Source organism: Euwallacea fornicatus, chromosome 4 (genome assembly GCF_040115645.1).
Source record: "Euwallacea fornicatus isolate EFF26 chromosome 4, ASM4011564v1, whole genome shotgun sequence".
In the NCBI taxonomy this organism is placed as follows: Eukaryota; Metazoa; Arthropoda; class Insecta; order Coleoptera; family Curculionidae; genus Euwallacea; species Euwallacea fornicatus.
In genome coordinates, this window is record NC_089544.1 from 425,577 (window position 1) to 445,029 (window position 19,453).

Here is a 19,453-nt window from a genome sequence, read left to right on the forward strand (position 1 = left end):
GGCACATTTAAAATTAAACCGATGGCCCGATAAGAAGTAGAACCGCCGAAATATGTCCAGTGAAGTATCGTCCTACTTTTTACGTCACAGGCACCGGTGGGGCATTTTTTTTATCGTCCTCCCTTATGAATTGCTAATAGTTAAACGGGCTAGCCGTAATTTCGGAAGTCCCACTTTATTTTTTAAATTCACTGTCCCTTGACTAAAAGCATTTCAGTGGTCCTACATAATTGAAATGCTGCCGTGTTGAACTCCAGAGCGAAATTGGCCCTTTGTTACGGGAGTTAAAATTAACACCTAAAAATATTTGTTTGTTCGTGACGGTAAATGTTCACTGAAATTGGACACGTCCATTGGATATTTGCTGCTCCGGTAAAATGGACAATTATATAAGCGATTTAAAAATTTCTTTTTTTTTTTTTTATAAAAGTCGCATGTAATCTTTATTTTAGATCACTATTTGATTTTAGACAAAATGTCCTTTCCGCAGCTGCGCGCATAGAGCGAGTGCAAGCGGAAGGCAATTAAGCGATAGACAAGTGCGAGGGAGACGGCCTGCGTACTGCTCGCATCGTTGACGCGCAAGGAGTACGCCTTGATCCGGGGACAGACGTGGTTTTACGCGATTTTGGAGATTGGAAGTTGCGCGCATTTGTGCAAATTTAAATGCGTTTTTCGAGAGCAAATTCCACGATTAACGTTGACGCGGCTTCACCTGCACAAACGTCGCCATGGAAATTGCATTTTTAAAGCGTATCAATAGGAAAACAAGACCTGTCTGGCGGCCGCCATTACGACTGACTGCTTGCGAGTCTGAGACGCGAGAAGTGCGCAGTCCGTCTCCCTCGCACCTATCAATCGCCCGTTTGCCTTTCGCTCGCACCCACTAAAACTACGTGCGTATAGTAACAGCAAAATGAACCGTAGACGTTTTTCCCGTAATTCTCGCGGCTCGGTCCGAAGGACACAAATCATCCGAATCAACTAGTCCTGGCGAGTGCGAGCAAAAACTTATCCGCACCTCCGCATAAACCCCCGGACGCGGACGTTGAGATCAATTTGATAATTTATCGTTATCCAAAAATGCGTGCTCGAAATAACGAGGATCGGTCAATGCAGGAGATTAAACCACTGTCAATATTATCATTTTAAAATTAATCGGGTATAATTCAATTTTTATACGGGACATTATATCTAATATAAAACGCCACATGTATGTGTCTAATTAATTAATGGTAATTTGTCGAGACCGGCATGAACACGTACTTTATGTTTTTGCATGCATAAATGTATTTTTAATTTATTCACGCCGGTATAGGAGTTTTTTGCTGAAAGGGTAATTTAAATTGTACGCAGGTCTAATTTGATGCGGGGATATTTTTGTAAAGGTAAACAAAAATATAAATCTCACCTATTAATGTATCCTAAAGTGTGCTGATGGGCGATAAGGTATCTGCAACAAAATCATGCAAAAATTAGTTAATAGAAATCATTGCGGGAATCGACGAGTAAACAACTCTCTACCTCCCCCCGGATATCTTCATTTGCATTAATTAAACGTGCATAATTAAAATTTATTTATTAATCCGGGCTGCATAAACATCCTCTTTAGGTCCGTCAAAGTGGTGCTAATAATAAGCTAATTGCATATTTACTCAAATTCCAGTAGCACGATCGTGTAGAGCGATCAAAAAGGTAAACGATAAATTGCAAATGTAGCAAAGATTCTTGTTATTTTATTTGTTTATTCATTACTCACAATTTACTCTCGTTAATAATTATTTGTGCTCGTTTATTTCCTTAGGGTGGCACTATGGATTTATACTGGTAAATGACAATATAATAGGGTCCCGATTAACCCTGCAATTTAATTATCGTTTCGTTAATCACTTTCCGGGTTGTTAACGGTGCGGAAGACCCGTCGTCCAAAAACCGGGAGATGAGAAAGATATACAAATTTCAGATTTAATTTCGAAGAAATAAAAACATTTTTTTTTTTTTTTTATTAAATAGCGGACCTCACGAGAGCACCATCCGGACCCTTATTCTATAGGGACACGTGCGAGTAAGGACAAGATTCGTGATCGACGTGGTTTAATCGCTGTCGCAAAAAGCGAAATTTGCCGTATTGCCCTGAAGCCGGGGAGAATAAGCACTGTTGCCAGGTGCAAGTTCTTCATGGATCATTACGGGGTTTCTTTCTTTCAACACCTTAAATCTTTATCCTTTTTTAAGCCGCATTACACTAAATAGAGCTCTCCGGCAAAGAAGTCTCCATTACCTTGGAAATTTTATCCGTGCAGGTTTCCACTTTTGTGTCGTTATTGAGGATCTGCCCACACTGCTGTGTGGTGCTAGGAAGCACCTTAGAGCCATTAACAAAATGTGTTGAGAAATATTAATAGAAATTACTACATCTTCTTTGCTGCGAATATCGAAACCATTTTAAGGTCGCAGAAATTGACCATTTTTTTTTCGTAAAAAAAAAAAAATTCCCCTAAGGCCATATATTTCGCTTGGACACGTTCGTACGAGCCATCATCGTCATATACATTTATCCTGTTTGACCTTGCCGCAGGCGATCCACGTGCCTCAATTTAAAACTCCGCATACATTATCTGCTATTTACTAAGAGTGGCCGTAGGTAAGCTCCACTACTTCAATATCTTCGTTTCATTCAGTTAATTAACTTCTAACTACTTTATTAAGTAAATCCCTACTCTCTCAAACTCGTCTGCCACCGAGCCCTTTTTATGTAATTTCCGCTGCAAGCTAGATAATTCGTGGAAACTGCCAGACGTTCACAGCTTCGACCATTCCATAAGATTAGCTAATTCTCTGCAGTAAGTTTCTCCCGATGTCGTAGTATTTTGCCTAATAAAGAATACCTGAGAGGGCAGTGAGAAACTGAATAAGTGAAACGTGGAAGAGTGTTTTACGGAGTGTCGCAGCGACCGCCGGGGCCGGGAAGTCGAGAGCGCGAAGTGATACATTGTCGCTCGATGCGTAGCGAAGCCCAGCCATTGCACGACGGCGACGACACTTTGTGCTCGAATTTCATTACCCGGGCTTTTTCTGCTAAGCGTTTTCACATTGGTACCTAATGCGATTCCCGCATATTGTTTCCTGCCTTAAACCATCCAAAGGAAGGTTTCTTACGTGCGCCTCTATCCAGTCCTTCACCGGGAATATCAATTTTCTCCCCTGGCAGGGACAAATAACTTAAGCAGGCACGTTTAACATTAAACGGTACAATGTAACGAAAGCAGGGCGACGTAACAAAATACATATCGGCCGTTACATTCATTTGCTAACGTTACACGAGGGCTCAAATCAAAGGTAAAACTCCGCGCCTCCGCCCGTGCTCGCAGCAAACGAGTAAATATACGCCATAACATCGTTATTTCGCGCTCCTTTTTGCACCCAAGAAACGGCATGTTCACGCTTCGCCATAGGAAAAGTGACGTTTTTCTCCCATTGAGAAAAAACGTAACGTTGTAACGGCACGAAAGAGGCCGTAAAGTGGCACTTGAATGCCCGGGCCGCGAAGTCATACTTTTACTGCCGTGGGCGTTCGAATTGAAAGAGGCACTCGCAGGCCGTTTGATGTCATCAGGCACTTTTCCTACTCGGTGACTTGGTCGTCTCCCAATGGACCGACGGGGGAGAAAATTACGTGATTCGCTCAGAAAAACGCAAATTAGAAATTACTCTAATTTCGCTAAATATGCACGCCGGTCCCACTTAATCGGTTAACAAGGCTAATTGTTATCAACTCAAAATCCAATTTCAATCCGGGAAAATCCCCGCAAGTCCCAATAAATCCATATAAAATAACGAAGTATAGTCCGGGCTTAGTTCTCTACCACTATAATTTCGTGCCATTGTGGCCGATCGTTTATCTCTTGCGGTGCATAGCCAGAAAGAATCCTTTGACATCCGCGAATTACTGCTACGAGCGGATAATATATTGCAGCGGATTAGAGATTGGCCTCTTGACGACGGAAAATGTGACCCCAATATTGAATAGACCACTTGTGTCCAATATAAATGAAAGTCGATTGTCAGATATGTCCCCCCCCTTTTTTTTTTTAAGCAAAAACCCTCTCATCAACGTACGTTTTTAACAAAACCGATTTTGGCATTTTTCAAAGTGCCAATCGGTTAATGTAACTTCCGCAATGGGAAATAATATCATCCTCGAATCTCCTCCAAACACGGTTCTCCTTATTTCCTCAAGGAAAAGGCGTTTCCATCCACTTCCAGATTAAACTCCTTGTAATTGACTTGAGGTAATTATAAAGCTGATGAACAAAAGGTCTGGATGAACAACAGTTCAGAGACTTTGCCCACTCCTTGGTAATTTGCTGCCATTGTTCCCGCCCTGTAATCGGCGTTTATCCCTTGTGGACCGTTGCACGAAAACACTCTCGGTATCACAACATCTATCTGCAGTTAAGAACTATTTTTTCGCACATGTCAAAACGGCCCGTTGTTGGAGGTTCGCTTTGACAGTGCAAAAAATCATAACAGCGGGCTTAGCCGGGAGCGTTCGATCCCTTAGCGCCGCGCGCCCCGACCTTCACTTCGGGGTCGTAATGACATACTTTACGTCCTTGGAGCACAATCTAATATTATTATCGGAATACTTGCTCTCTCGGATCGGTAACCACTGCTGCTTTCAAAGAATTTCATAGCGACTGAACCTCAATGGGCTGGAAAGGGACTTACAAAAATATCTAAGTATGCGACTCTCGTAATTTGCAAACGATGAATGATTGATACGGCCCTCGGCAGGATTTATTTTATTAATAACCGGCCCTAAATTAAGCACTGGTCACGAGAGAGTTATGCTTCGCCTCTGAACTTAAAAGACCGCAATTAGCCAAAAGGTAAGTCATTTATGCCGCAGTTGTATTTGCCTTAAGACCTTTTGATAAATGTCCGGACACTAATCAATGAAACGTTTGAGAAACGCTAAGAATAATGATTTATGTAAACCTCAAAGTCCGAAGAGAGATAATCGTGATGAATTTGAAAGCAGCACCGCACGATTTCACCATCGTCCAGTGTTCGGACATATTTTGCTTATGTCTAAACCGCCATTTTGTCGTTAGGTGAAAATAAATTTAATCTCAACGGACAACGTCAATTTTCGAGGATTTCAGCGGTAGATAGGGTTATCCGAATGATGATTCACGTGCTTTAACTGTTAAGGCTTGCGTTCAAATGAGCGAAAAAGAAGTGCGTGTCATACTTGGTGAAGTTACGAGGGGCGTTACGTAGTAAGTGAACAGCCATAGTGTTGATCGTGAAGTTAACGTCAGCTGCTGAGAGTTACTTCGCCCCAGTTCAGTAATCACGAAAAATGGAAAATACGAGATCTTTAGTCGCTCAATTTTTGGACGCTTCGTCAGGGAATTCAAATTTTAGGCGGTTTTTAATAACATCGTGCCATATCTTGTTAAATTCTTCACACACGCATATTGAAATATTTCCATCTTCGAGGCCCCAGCCGATATTAATAAACTGAAAATAATATCTCTCAATCCCTCAAAATGGTTAACGTCACCCCGAGGGAAGATATTTATGTTCCCTTAATGGCTCCGGGATTTACTTGGCATTCTTAAACTTTTTCCTCAAATTCATATTAAAATTATGGAAATCTGTTCGTTTTCAACGTAATGAAAATTCATAAATGCAGCTCAAGTTTCTTGGCCGAATGGATCATCCGGATTATCTATCTTTTAAAAATATACTTTTATTTTTCTTGGTGCAGCATTAGAATTCGAAAATTATTGTTCAATTATCGCCGAAAACTTCATTTAATGCCTCCGACGTTGTGTTCGATATTTAACGTCACTAATATACCTCCTTGTACCTCCAACCACAGTAAATTTTGATATTAAATTCTGGTCGCTCAGTTCGTTCCGGAGAGATCCATTCAAATGAAAACAAGACCCTGTTATCTCTCGAGCAATATTACTATTGCCAGAGGTATAATAGCAATTGTATATTTGTGTTCTGGATATTAAGGCAAGCACACTTATATGAGATATCGAGATAGAGGGATTTTAATGTATTGTACATACGAAGGGTTACAAGGACAGAATTGAAATGTCAAATTATCATATTCACATCGAAATTTACGGCGGCAGTAAAACGTATTTACGCACCGCAATTTTCTCGATTTCGAAATTAATTCTCTCAAATTTTAAACATAAAGAGTATATTAAATAATCATATTCTCTTTGTCTGGAGAGAGTTTCTACAAATTGAATATTAGTAGGACAAAAGGACATTATGAAAACCGGTCGGAATAAAGCATTTGCACGTGCCCTTGTTCGGATTTCTTTATTTATTCATCGGTGCATTAAGAATTTAGGTTGTCCCCCGTACATCGCTAAAATGTCTCTCGATGTCTCAAATAACTTCTAAATAGTTTTAAAAACATTTCGGTTCGCAAACACGGTGAAAAACAAGAGAATTAAGTGCGGATTCAAGACCAAACGTCATTTTGCCTAGAAATCAGGGAAAATCTTGTGGGGAAACTGCTGATTACCTCGAGCTAAACTTTTCCACCGTCCGATACGTCATCGAAGGGTGCGCGGGGCGAGGTACGACCGAGAACAAGATTCGCAAAGGACGTCCGCGGAAGCTTAACTTAAGAACACTAAAGGAAACAAAGGATGAAGCTTTCGCGAGCGCATCGAGCTTAGCGAATGCGGTCCAAACTATTACTGGAACGCAGGTTAGTGAGAGAACCATCAGAAATTCTTTGAGTTCGGAAGGGCTCCGTGGTAGACAGAACTCCTCGGAGAAAACCGTACATCGGTGAAGCAAACCGTGAGAAGGGCCTTTGCAAAAGAATACGTCAGCAAGTCGATACCTTTCCGGAAAACGTCATCTGTTCGGACGAGTTCAATTTGTTTGGTTCACATGGTGGGAGAACTATCTGGAGAAGACGTGACGAAGAATTGAAGAAACGAAACGTTCGAGTTTCGGTCGGACGTGGTGGTTGGCGTTGGGTTTCGTTTCCTACCACGGGGTGGGTGTGCCTGCGCGAATAGAAGGGAAGTTACATCAACATACGCCGAAGTAATTTAAGGCAAAGACCCGTCGAAACGAGCATTGAAAATGACCCTGCATTCCAACAGGACCACGATCCGACACATGCTGCCCCAAAAACCAAGGCCGATATGTAATGTCGGCACCACAATCTTCTGACGTTAATACATAATTGAGAGGTTATGGCACCATCTGGATCGAAGGATAGGGTAAACGTGTAATCTCAGGACGCGGTCAACTTGGACAGTTACTAACTCACTAATGGGAAACAATTGATCGCAACCATGTGAAATTTTGGGCCGTTCTGTGCCAAGACGCCCCCAAGCGATTATTGATGCAAATTGACTTTTTACTAAATATTAAAGCCTTTCGAGCCCTAAAAATTCAAGCCAGTTGCAGCATGCAAGCACGTCACTCCAAGCGGTTCTCATAATTTCCTTTTTTCCCGCTAATGTGCAATTTGCAGAAAGTTTCTTTTGACAGAAACGATATAATTGTTTAACATACCGTTTACACTTAAAGTGTTTTTTTTTTTTAATTATTTAAAACAATAAATTTAGAAATCAAGATAATCGTGGCGTCTGCGCAAACACCTTTGGCCGCCGCCGTAGATTGACCTGCGGAGGAGCTACTCGAAAGAGGCGAATTTAGAGTCGTAACGTCCGTGCGAGCTCGAAACGTTGTCCGATGTACCATACAGGGCGGCCCACGAAGCCGGGTCGAGCTGCCTTAACGCGGACGGATCGGCGTGCTTCCGGGTCATTCCGACGTCGGGTACAGATGCAATTGAACGATCTCATTTCGATTCAGAACCGAAGTTGGGTTCGCGTAATTAAAAAACAAATGTCACGCAACGAAAAAGCAACCTCCAACAGCGTCATTTCAGCGTTTTTCATTGTGTGCGAGGCGACAAAATCTCCAACAAAAAAAGAAGTCAAAAACATATTCGAAAAGCAAACATTTGTTCCCTTACTGAATATATGAAAATGCGGTCCCAGATAAGGACATTTTCCATACGCTCGCAAAAATGAAAATTACGTCTATTGAAATAATGTCATAGCCATATTTTTGAGTCCACCTACACAGCAGCATGCCAACGTTGAATCTCTTAATTAAATTAAAATTCTCATTTTATCTTTGCTTGTTTTACATCCAGTTTTCCGCACACGCTAACTAGACAACCTGTGTCCCTATATTAAATTTGCTAAAAGTCTCTTTACAATTATGATAATTATTACATGGCTGCTCGTGCAATTATTTCTCTCGACCATTTGTTAACGTCTAATGAGATTTTTTAATTATCACGTATTTTACGCCGATTGATTGCGCGATAAATGGCCATTTCCTGGAACTGGAAAATACCGAATATTTACCGGGCGACATACAGGGCGTTTCAGAATAGTATGTCACAAACTCAAGGGGTGGTTCTGTGAGCGATTTTGAGAAAAAAAGGTTATAAGAACCTAGGTCCGTTCTCGTTTCATGTCTGAAATACGGGATGCTCAGATTTGCTAGATTTTTTCGTTCTTTTTTTGAGCCCGGACCTGCATTAAATATTTTTATCAAACTTGGAGGGCGTAAGTTAGGCGTGGGAAAACATCTTTTAAGAGGAAAACGAATTTTTACACGCAAGCAGTGGCGCCCCCAAGGCCATGACCCGGATTATTTTTTGTGAGAAATACATTAGACCTCTGCTTTTTCAAAAAATTAAAATCGTTTATGAGGGTGGACGCGGCGTCCACCCTCATAAACACAGCTTAGATTTACACCTCAGACTAACGAAAGAAAAACCAACATAATTTTTCGTACGTACCTTTCTTATACTAAAACAATGATGTCTTTAAAAAAAAAAAATCACAAACTCGATAGTTAAAACCTGCAAAAAACCTAAAGCCCTCCGCATTGTCTTATGCACTCCTGGACGCGTCCAGGCATACATTCAATGAGATGATCGATGTCCTCTTGAGAGGGGATACGGCAAGTTTTGTAATCTTCCGCCGATAATATCGCAGACATGTTCGAGTGGTGATAAGTCTGGAGATCGGGCTGGTCAAGGTGACAAATCGACCGGATTTTTTTGTGACAAATCTATAGTAGCCCGAGCCACAGGAGGTCGTGAATTATCTTATTGTAAAACGGTATCGCGAGGGATTCTGAGACACTTTTATTCTTGAATATTTCCTTTTTCGTGACTGGAAGCGGTATTTGAACCTCGAATAATTTTTAAATGACGGAGCAACCCCTTGCGAGCGACCATTCGAACTTTTTCAAGATTTATTTTTTGCATTTTTGCAGTTTACAAAAAAAAGTAAAATTCCTGAAAACGCAAAACCGATGAAAGAATTGACTGAAAAACTGTTTTACATACTAAAAATTGTTAAAAACAAAAAAAAATCTACGGGGCGTTCTTTTTTCTGTCACGCAGTACGTACCTGCGACGGACGACCTTTGAAATGTGTTTATTTTTAGACGCAGGTTGCTCCTTCAGTCTTTCCCTTCTCCTTCTTATTGCAACTGCCGACTTCCATCATGGATTTCCACCTTGGAATTTAATAAGACAACACTCAAAGCAAACGCCGATTTTAAATTAGTACGTATTTATGCTGAATACATCAAATCAGGCTCAAGTAACGCAGCGTAAAAGCAAAAAAATAATAATATATATATATATGTATATATTAATTTAAACTTCAGGAAATTATTTACATTTTGACTTTGACGTTTCGCAATCTGCCCCTCGGCCTCCGCAATTACTGTTCAGCCGTGTTGCCAAGTCGTAAATTTGTAATTTAATTAAAAATAAGTTGATAGTTATGGAAATTAAATCAAATGCCTGAACTGATCCGCGGCATTATTAAAAGCGAAACAATTACTCAGTTTATCGCGAAAAGTGCGCTCCAACGCGGCTGCTAAAATTCACTTAGTTTAATTCAAATTTATGAGATTTAACGCCCAAACTGACAACCCGCGGATGCGAACGTGAAACTTTCCGGATTGATGTTCGACACGAACGAGTTCCACTGCGCCAGCCCAGACAGTGACGTTACCGCCACACGCGATTGTGCGTCCTGCAGTAGACCTGGTCGTCCACCGACTATGTAGTAGCAATATGACGATTTTTGAAGCCACAGAGGGTCATCGGATTTGCGGTCGTGGACCCAGCCGAATTCCGCCATGTGTACACATACGCGATAAACAAACATTAGTTCCATGCCAAAAATGAAATAAATCCGCTACATCTTTCCTGTTTATAATCTGGCATAAATTTTTGCGATTGCAATTCACGTATGAAACACGATTTAATTCGTTACATTCGATTAACATGTTTTATGGTCGGTTTTGCTCTTGAATAATAATAAATTCAAATATATTAAAATGGGCATTTTAAACAATACCAGTACTTTATTACAATCAGGATTTGCATCGCAGCGTTATTACCGGTAAACTATGGAGCCATTTAAAACATTATATCGTTATAAGGAATATACTTCAATAATATATAATATTAATGACACGTTAATAATTCAAATTATTATTCATTCCATTATACTGATGTGTAATTGAAATCCCGTCAAATTGAATATCGTTTATTGTAATTAATACGCTCTCCAGTAATAATAACAATGACGAATACAGGGTTATTACGTTACAGGGGTTTAATGACGCGCGAGCGTGTTATGAATATAATGGAAAGTGAAGATGTGTGTTTTTCGCGCAATTGTGACCTAGAGTGGCCCTGCCACGTGGGTCATTATCTTGTTTATCCCATTCCCAGGAATTCTTCACATTTTCATATACCGGTGCGGTTATCCTGTTCTCTTTGCAATCACTGCTTTAATCCAGGTAGGTTATTAGGATCAACTCAAGCAGCCATCTGGTTCATTAGCAAGCTGCATTCCATGATTGCTGCATCTCACACGACTCGGCTAGCAAAGCAGGGACTGTTACCAATAAGTGGAAAATTGCCAATCTACTTTCCAGCATGCTTTTGGGCATAGTTTATTTCCCTACATATACGGTTAAATGTGTATGTGCGCATAGGCAATTTTCAAAAAGCATCGTTTTCAAGAGCTCAAGCCGGATTTTCACTCAGAAATTAGCAGGAGATTTTTGACCTAATTCCGAACCCTTGTTGCCGTTTTTCCGATGAGATTTGAGCTTCCTTTTGTGGTAAAAATGAAGTCCAGCTTAGAAACATATTTAGGGGGGAACGGATTTATGAGACTGCCTTGGCAGCTGCACTGTTATTCAATGCTCGTCCGAGTCTTTAGGAAAGGATGGATGTAATTCTCAATTAGTTTTAACTGAGAATGGTGCTCAGCCCCACCTCTGTCTGTGGGCGAGACCTCGTTCGCAAATGGAATAACGGAAAACAGGCGGATTGTTGCGCAACAACGTTGGATAACGCATTTGTTTTAAAACGTCGTAGGAGTTAATTTGTTACTACGCCGCTGGCCCGGACGCGAGCCACTGTACTTTTTTGCCGATTATGAAAATCTCGGTTCGATTCACGTTCTCGCTCGGCCCAGGGACCCTCGATCGGCGCGCAAGTGATACACACTTGTTTGTTTACATTAGCCATGGCCTGTTTCGATCACCTTTAGCAAAAATGCACAAACAAATCCGGGCGGGGCGACGATACGCAAAACAACATTTATTGATCAAATCTGACGATTTATGCATGCGAAGGTCACACATCGATTTTCGAAGAAAATTCAATCGTCTTTCGGGGCATTTGCTGATATACAGGGTGTTCTGCGCGTCATTTCGAACGAGGAACGTTCGCTGTAAACATTACGGGGTGGGCAGTGATTCAGTTTAATAACACGCTTTTGGCGCACTGGACTTTAGTTTTGGTAGTCGTTGAGAAATATAATTTGCTAAAAAGGCTTGTTTTTTGACCCCCCGTCGATCGCGGCGCAAGAAAAAAATCTCTACAATATACAAGGTGTCTCCTAAGTACATGTACTTATTTCAGAGCGTGATTTTAAAGCTACAAAACTAGACTTTTTTTCCCATACATGTATGGTCCGAATCCAGCCCCGTCCCGCTTTCCCCATCGGCCGCATTAAACTCGATAGACTTTTTCGTTTGGGACACTTAAAATCTCTACCCCACCGTGCGCCCCTAGGGACTGAGGATGAACTTGAAAGTCGGATTGTGCACGGATGCGAAACAATTAGGGCAAATTGGGGATTTTTGCAAAAATTCGCAGATCGTGACCCAGACGAAGTCGACCCTGTATCGATGCGCCCGGTGCACGTTTTCAACATTTGCTTCAGGCGCGACCATATTTTTTTTTCGAGAATTGTTCAATTAGAGTGAAGAAACGACAGATAGGAAAGTTTTAAAATTACATTTTTTAATGTTTTTACAATAAAGAAAATTAAAAAGTGTAATTTTTCGGACGAAAAATGTCTTTGTGCTCATTAATTTAATGTTTCCAGGAAAAATAGAGTTCCAATAAAATGCGGAATAGTCGTCTCTGAGTGTCAGTACATGTCAGTACTTTTCCATTTTAAGAGAAAAACAGAACACACATTTTCCTTCTCGGGTTCGAACGAAAATTGCGAGGTGGGGGGTGAATTTACGATGGATACACACGTATAGGAAAAAGGCTCGGTTTTTGTCGCAAAATCGCCCCCTGGAATGAGTACATCTCCTTGGGAAATACCCTGTATAATACATTACATACTTTCTTTTCCAATACCGGAAATATTTCCCCGAGCTTTTGAGAATGCCTCGTGAGTATCACGATGTAATATTCCTATATATAGACGCATAGCGAAGGTAAATCTATATCCCTTACAGGGATTAAAGTCGGTTAAAATTTAATGAGCGGCTAATAGGGCATTCCCAGAATTTAACCACTCGACGTTTGGCATATGCAAAAAAATTTCAGTGACTTTCCCGTGTTTGACAATTTCGCATATTTTAATAAACGGATATAGCTCGTATCTTTTTCAAATATATTCTATTATTATTATATTATGACAAAAAGGAACAAAAATTAAATATTTCGATTATCAAATCTTCCTTTGTGCTGTTTATATTTTATTGATTAGAGATGCATTCAGTGCTCAGTGAAGAGTTTTGTATAAATAATTTTAATATTGATACAAACTAATCGCGCGACCTGGAGCGAGATTAAAGTGATACACGCACCCGATGGCGTCGCCAAGAAACGCGCAACCAGTGGATGGTTAAAAAACTTTTTCAATATAATTGAGGCTGACTACGGCCCTGTTCAATGCTTTTTGGCTCGAACGGATCATGTGTCGGTGGCACGCATTTGTTTACAAGGATATTTCATTTTCCTAAGTACAAAAGCATAAATAAAGGGCGAAATTTCACGTACAAAAAAATTTTCGCGCACGTCTTTTCCTTACAATGTCGGGAAAACATCTCCGGAATGTTCCAGGCAGCCTGTGAAACTGATTTCGGTTTTCCTTCTGTGTTATTTCTTGCTAAAAGTGCAACAGAGTCAGGTCGGCCGGAGCGTGCGAGTAGTCGAAACGCTCAGACCGGAAATATACGATCACCCACTTCCTCTTCACCAAGGTGTGCAAATTAACATTTTGCCGATATGTGAGGACTTTTCAGGGAAAAATCTTTTCGAAAGGTGTTTAGGGGGCCATTCGCAAAACGCCAATGAAAGTTTGAACATTTCACGTTTCTCTCTCTAAAACGTTAAACGCCTTTTCCCCGGAATCCGCAATTTCGCACGAGGTACACGTTAACTCGAAAACTACTCCAGCGATTTCGCTCAAATTTTTAAAGAATGTTCCTTAACTCATTGGACTTTGCATGAACCTCTCGAAAATTTCTTGTTTAACGCCATAAAACAAACGATCAGCAATACTTTCTAAAAAAATACGACCTTTTTTTTTAACCGTTGTCTCTGTTGGAATTTTTGGAATTTTCATGAATTTTTAGGTTCATGCAACGCGTGTTTGCTTAAATTAACGAATTTTTTTGGTATCTCTGTTGCAGATGATTTTGCCGGCCTCCGCAGTGTACTGCAAATTAACGATAATGTTCATTTTTAGTCGCTATTATTCCACGATTAATAAGTGTTTAAAAACAATTTTAATTTTTACACCCAACGAAAACTGCGTAAGATTGCAAATTAAATGACGCAGTAATTTCCGAGAGTAATAATTCGTAAAAGACAAGCATTTTTCGTGCATGTACAGGGTGTTTCTCAATAGATGGTAAAAAATTTACTGCGTAAATCCTGAGCCAAATTCAAGACGAAAAGTTCGCACAGTCGATTTGCAGGGTTTTAAAAAACACTTTTCTTTCCGCCTTTCTTTAAATTAATTATTCTGTATCGAAACTTGTTGAAAGCTTGCACCTGGCACATGCCAAGCGTTTCCTACAAACGGAAATTTTCGAACTTCGATTTTCGTATACGGGGTGATGCGGATTGATAGGTCTTGAGATCTCATTTATCGCATTTTTTTCTGTTGACATTTTGAATCTTTTAGACAAACTTCCGAGATCCGCATCGAGTCCTCTCGCTCTTCAGCCTCTCGCAAAATCTCGCTTAAATCGATGGTTTAAGGTAACAGGCGCGATAATAGTCAGGGGTGTTCGCGTCAATCAATTTAAATAATAAAATAACGCTTAGTGAAGTGGACCATGATTTTTTGCCGCGTTTGTTTGCTGTCAAGTTTGACAACTATCGGCTGTCAGTTGCCTGAAACTGAAATTCTCTAAAATTTTGATAGAATTGAGATAGCTGATACGCATTTTGCCTATGAGCTGGCCAACGGAATGCTCGGAGAGCAAGGGGAATGTTAAAATTTACGTTTGAGGGAAATGCCCGACGTGTGACATGTGTAAATTTTCAGCAGGTTTCGATAAAAAAATAAGCTAGTAATTAAAGAAAAAAGTATTTTTAACACCCTGTACATTGAGGCCTAAGCATTTTCCAACACATCTTCGTGTGAACTTTTCGTCTTAAATTTGGCGCGGGATTCACCAGTTAAACGTTCTACCATCCATTGGGGAACGCCCTGTACGTCTTTCTCCGTTTAAGAGACGCACTCTAGGCAGTTCTACTATCACCGTAAAGGCATTCACTTTAGCCTAGCCCCTTCACTGTGGTGAAACTTCCTTTTACCCATTTAAGTTTTTGTCACTGAACGGCGCAGGCCGCACGCTAAGTGGCGCGACGTGTCACGTGCGGCAGGATGCGTCACCGGCACCGGCCGAACTGCGACCGCACCCGTTGCCGGCGCCGGGTTCTCCACGAGCGTCCAATAGTGATATTGAAGACTTCTTCATCGATCGAATAAAATTTTGTCTCACCAGCACATATCCCTGTAGGATCGGGGTCAGGTGCCCCATTCCGCCCCCCCATTTGTTAGATCATATTTCCAAACAGAATAAAAAGCGGACTGTTACATAACAATGCTGGATAACACATTCGTTTTACAGCATCGTCATAAACCTTAATTTGTTATCTGCGCCACTGACCTGGATTCGATCCACTGTATTTTTCATGTTGAGTACGGAAATTGCAGTCCGGCCGTCACTTCTAGCTTGTCCCAGAGACGTTCGATACGATATATTGCCTCGAAGCCCTACACAAACGCGCAAGCGAACATTCGCAATTGTTTTCAACGTTCACGGTCCATCTTCGGCAAAAGTGCCGTGATAATCCGATATTTACGATCGGTACTCAAGCTCCAATGGAGGTACCGCATTGGGTGGTACGTGTGCGTCTAGGGTGGATTTGGGGAACGCAATAGTCAATTAACAAGGGCGGAAATGTAATATTCACGTCTTCTGCAAACTAGATTAACGCGTCAAAATTGATAATGGAGGCGTATACGAGTTGAACAAAGGCGATGGCGCGAACGTACGTCTCTGACTTTGTAATTTGTTACAATTCCACCACGAGCGGCGGTGTGACGATATACAAGGTTGTTCACCCAATCTGTTCATTGAAGGTTTACTTTTTTTTCTTTTTTTTTTTTTAATTGAAAGTCGACTTCGAGGTGCACTATTCTTTTGAAAATATTTTTAACTTGCTGTCGCTTCCAGTTTGACCAGACATAGCTGTCGCCTTGCTTATTTCAATTGGGCTTCCAGTGTATCGCTTTAGTTTTACGTAATGTTTCGGATACGGTTTCTGTACGGTGTCCTGCACTTGGCTCTTATCGTTTTTGAGATATTCGCCCTTGGACGAACAACGTGCCTCCGTAACGGTCAATATTAAAATCGCGCATCTGCGCAGGTACTAACGACATAACCCGCACGTTTCGCAGAACGTCGATGCGCAGTCTTGAGTTGACACATTTGCTACTCGTGTGCCTTGGCATTGTACGGGGCGTCCCAAATTAAGCCCCCGAGATTCGTATTTTTGGAGTTGCAAAAGGCAGTTTTTGTTTAAATGAAACATTCCATAACTTGAAGCAGCATCAAGTCGAGGATGGAATCCTTCGTCGAACCGTATCGGGGTTGCCCGTACCCATTCCAACGCATCTTCGAGGTAAACTATGTTTTATTATGTGAAGCTAGTGGCAGTGGCGTGCAGCAGCGCGTGTTAATTCTGGTAAGTTTTTAATAACTTTGAAATTTTTCTGATGGCTGCCGTCTGTGATGGGCGACGCGTTATTTATTTTTCCGTGATCAGCTGCGCGAAGAGCAAAAATTTGTGTGAAATGAACATGTACAATACTACTAGTTCCGCATAAAACTGAATTATTTCGAAAGTAGTTTGGATCGAGGCAGGGGAGTGCTACCCATAGTTATACATAACAGTCTCTGTTTGCGGCTTTTTCTTTAGAGAGATAACCGATGAAAATGATCTCACGTGCATTCCGAAAAAACGATGCTTTCGCCTCATTGAGTCGACCACGCAGAGTTCGTCTGGGCAGCTGGTACGTCCGCGTTTAAACTCCACCACGCAATATTTTACAGTTGTTAGTTATGGACCAGATTCCCCCAGAGTGGAGTCCAACTCCGCTTTGTTGTGCTGGACGGGCTAAAACCTTTCAAATGAGAGCATTGAATCACGTATCGGTGCTCAATTTTTTTTCTATGTATTCACAAAATTTCTAAAAACGGCCCTAAACCTGAGCACAAATCATCGCACGCCTCCGACCTCGAGACGTGACCTTTTCAAGGATGGATCTTCGCAATGTAGGCAGAGAAATCGCCGTCTGTGCCAAGTCGGACACCCCCGGGACCATCGAGAATTTTAACCCCCGGCTGCTGCTGTAGGTGCTCGTAATGAGACCCGTTCGTTCTTCGGGAAAAGAACCGGGACGGACCCGGACGTCGTTTTCTCGCGTTAATCCACAGAGCTTGGACGACGTACCGGCGGAACTGTAGATCCCGTTAGGCGCAGCGACTCCGGCGCACCAGCGGAATCCTTAATCGCTGCCCCCCGTCCCCAAGAAAACCAGGAGGGTCCGCCGCCCTCGGCCGTAGCTACCCCCTCCCGCGTCCCGAAGCCGGTATCGATTGCGGGTCAAATAATTAATATGCGTTTAACTGTGAGCTAACTCCGACAGCATCGGTGAAAACGGGCCTTAGGTTTGGGCAAATTCCGCCTCGCTACAGTACAAACTTCGTCTACAGACGGTGGATATCGAAAGCGTCATGGAACGGAGGAGGAAAAACCGCTTTTAAATTACAGGAATGGCTTCAAAAAACTCGATGAAACTGATATTAGCTTCCATTATTACTTCTGGACGATTATCGGCCTGGCAAAACTATACGCAATATTCGTTATCTAAATATTAACACAGCATTACAATTAAAGTTCTTGAAACCGAATTCGATCGAATCCTAATAACAATTCTGTTCGAATATTTGCTCCGCTGAAACTGTTCAACTTTAAAGGTTAAATTGCCCATTTGCATACAGTGATAAAGAGAATGGATCTACATTTTCAACTTAAATTGCGGTTTAATAAGGAGCTTATTCATCGCATGCAGGTTAAAATTAGATGAGATATCGTTCGGATTAGTTTTGGCCGGGGCAATTATTAGATTAAAGGAGCTATACACACGCCCCGCATGTAAATAAAACCGATCCTATTGCTATCTCTATCCACGAAACCGAGGGTGTACTAAAAGATTTCTCTCCGCGTAATAAATCATAATTTAATTAATAAACCATGATTTAACTAATGAATCATAATTAAACTAAACACTAATGTCCCCTGTGCTGCTTCGCCAGCCTCAGGCGTGGATAACACAACATCTCCCTTACAACTTCAGAGCAATCTCACTCCACAATAACACAGAATCTCGATAATTCCTATTACAAGGATTCTACCTTTGTTTATGCATATTACACCCTGGTTCCATGAATAGCTGATGCTTGTTTGAACTCAATTTGGTCCGCATCTCCGAATCCGGTTTCACCATATAATTGCTTGGTTAGTTAAGATGCATATACGAAAACCTTGTTAAACGCTGGAAATAAATTTCGAATGGATGTTGGTGTTAATGGACGCGGACCGGAGCTTAACGTCTGAACCCTGGTTTGTCTGTCATGGTTCCGGGACACGCTGGAGAGGTATTGCGGGTCGCCGACTGTCTGGCATACGTAATGGGCCCCGAAATGACTGTGGGAATTTTTAAAACGCCCCGAGGGCGGCGAGATACCGTTTACGTTCCTTCATGCTCTATAAACAGGACATATCTATAACCGCATGAACGATGGCAAGAAGTCAAATTTGAGAGTAATTCTTGCCGTAAACACCGCGTTAGCGTCGCGAGCAATTTTTAGGTTCACGATTCGCTTTTACGGCCCTTTGTTTAAAATAAACGGTTTCGCCTCGAGCGCCACCTTGTGGGAGTACAAGACCTCGGAGAAGGGACGCCGGGACTCCTCTCATCGCAACTTTCCCGCAAAAAGTCGATAAAATCGTTAAACACCAGTTACCATCTACCCCCCTCCCCCCAAGTGCTGGCAAGTAATTAAAGTTTAAATTACTATCAGAACGAGGGACGATCGCGAGGACTAGACGCGGGGTTGTGACACGACGAGTCCACCGGCGTCAGAAGGGGAGCCAGTCGAGGCTTGATCGGTTACCGTCAGCGGTCCGGGCGGAAACGACGGAGACCCGCGTCGGCCGGCCCGCTCGCCGGATTTCGCTCCACGCGACCATCATTTACGGGGCCATGTAGGAGCCGCGAAAAACCGACATTACTGTCTCTGACAGAACTATCTCTCTTCTCGAATATTGAATTACATGGGCTCACGTAGCGACCGAATTAATACTATATTGCAGCGTGTCGAAAGCGCTTCATTTTTCGTAATACGCCTGGTGTTTGCATCACGTCTTACCTACGCGGTGAACAAGTAAAATTCAGTTTCAATATCCCATAGTAGATAATAAATAATTCACCTTAAACGT

At 41.7% G+C, this 19,453-nt stretch overlaps 2 long non-coding RNA genes across 5 annotated transcripts in view; one reads left to right on the plus strand and one right to left on the minus strand.

The window, feature by feature from the left end:
- LOC136338953 (uncharacterized) overlaps positions 1 to 19,453 on the plus strand; it is a 114,051-nt gene that overhangs the window by 65,411 nt on the left and 29,187 nt on the right. The gene's annotated exons all lie outside the window — the stretch shown is intronic.
- LOC136338955 (uncharacterized) overlaps positions 1 to 19,453 on the minus strand; it is a 160,426-nt gene that overhangs the window by 39,462 nt on the left and 101,511 nt on the right. Inside the window, exon 2 of the long non-coding RNA XR_010732046.1 lies at positions 1,412 to 1,453. This is a non-coding gene — a long non-coding RNA (uncharacterized lncRNA). The remainder of the gene's footprint in view (positions 1 to 1,411; positions 1,454 to 19,453) is intronic.